Genomic DNA, 2,051 nt, shown 5'->3' with positions numbered 1-2,051 from the left:
TTTGCCTTAATGAATATGCAACACGAGGCGTTTCTGCCTCTTCGTGCAAAATACTGGGAGGAGAAAATGCAAAGAAGTTAAGTTAGTACAAGCAATGTGATTTACCAAGCCAGGCAAAAATTGCGGTGATTGTGACGGTGTCTAAATTTAGCACCTTTGAAAAGAACGTGCTAATCCAAGAGCCCCAGTGTTACACACTGCAGGCTGCAGTTAGGAGGAGACATAGGCACAATAAAAGACGTGTTAATGTGTTTAAATGACAGAAAAATAAATGGTATGCCTTTTTTTTTTATCTTGCTTCAATAATAGTTTAAAAGAAATGCCATGATTAAACTATAACTGAACATTCACAGCGTCTGCATTGACTTTCAACATTGACACTTATGTCGTCCTATTTCCCTCTTCTCGCCAACATTACATTTTAAACTGGGCATTTCCTTTTCTCGGGCTGCGTGTCTCTGGTGAACTCCAGAGCGCGCTCGTCTCTTCACTCTACAGCCCGCTCCCCTGCTGCTGCGCTGTGGGACGCTTGAATGGGGGAGCTCACCATGCTTGTACCCCCAACTTCAGTACCTGTCGCCATGGCATTTATGTCAGATCAGAGCACCAGTGCCACAGAGGACTCGCACCTCCTGCGCAATGTATTACAATTCATTCAAAAGAGATAGGGAAGAAAAGAGAGGCTGTGTTTAATACCGAGATTTTCTTATAAGCCACGTTTTCGTTTTGTTATATTCATATTATTACTTGAAAATACTGGACGTTCATTTGCCTCTCACTAATAGCTATTTTGTGCTTACAGTCGTCCAGCTTTCCGTCCAAACTCTCTGTGACGTAAACCAGTAGAACACGCAAAAGCCTGACTAAAATACTACCGCCTCCACAAGGTTTGCACCTGACGTCATTCACGCAAATGTTCTTAGTAAATCACCCGCAAAACGGCCACAAGCCAAACGTGCAAAGTTTTGCAATGAACACGCAATTTAGTACTCTTTAATTGAGATCTTAGTAAATCAGGCCTCAAGTGTTCGGCACATTCACAACTATTTTGCACTTTGTTTATTGTGCTGCTCCCATCCATCCAGATCTCGAGTTTTTATTTTTATATTTTGAGATTTCCATCACTTCTAGGGTCTAGATTAATCAGGGATACGCTCCAGTGTGGCTCTTGCTGTGACTACTCACATGATGTATAATCATTTCATGATGAGATCTAATCACATCTGTTCAGCTTATATATCTTGCAGCTTAAATGTCACATAAATTCACTCCTTGCTCCAAGAGTATTTTTTTTTTGTTCAGCTTGGCTGATTGAAGAACAAAGAACTGTGATTGCAAGAACATTTCACAGTGTAATACAGTCCAATCCAACATGACCTTTTTAAGAGGGGAGTAAATCCAAAGTAGGTGTTTAAAGTAGCTGTTAAAGTATTAAAGTTGTTTTGAGGATCGACACCTACTTTCTCCTTAATGCCGCGGCTACTTGAAGAAGCCTTGTTAGTTTGTTCAAAGTGCTGATGCAATGTTTAAACCAGAGGTTCCCAACCTTTTTCCACCTGAGAAAACCTGAGTCCCTCCAGGAGCTACAAGTATACAAGTTTGTATTTCTAAAATGTTATTGATTGATTGATTGTTTGTCATTTCGAAACAAGTAACAAATAACATGAACAAAAATATATTAAAAAAGAGTGTTTATTAGAACAAGTCTACACACACTTGTTGTTACTTAAAGACCATCCCACTAAACTTCCTTCTATGTGTTTTTGGTCAATATGCTTTTATCTAATTTTCACAACCTAAGGGGGCCAACCAGGTTTTAAAAAGCATTATTCCCCTTCAACTAATGGAGAAGTTGGCTACCACTAAGCCTCTTCTTTATTAACTTTAACTTCACTGCCCAGCACTGTTGGAAATTATAGCCTCCTTTAAGCAGCCAAAGTGTCATCGATCAGTCAGCAATCTCTAATCTTGGTTGAGAACATGAGCAACAAAGTAGCCAGGTTTAAAGCCTATTCTTTTTAGGGGGTCACACTCATGAGAACATTATGCAG

Source organism: Symphodus melops, assembly GCF_947650265.1.
Source record: "Symphodus melops genome assembly, chromosome: 18".
Lineage (NCBI taxonomy): Eukaryota > Metazoa > Chordata > Actinopteri > Labriformes > Labridae > Symphodus > Symphodus melops.
This window is presented reverse-complemented; position numbering follows the sequence as displayed.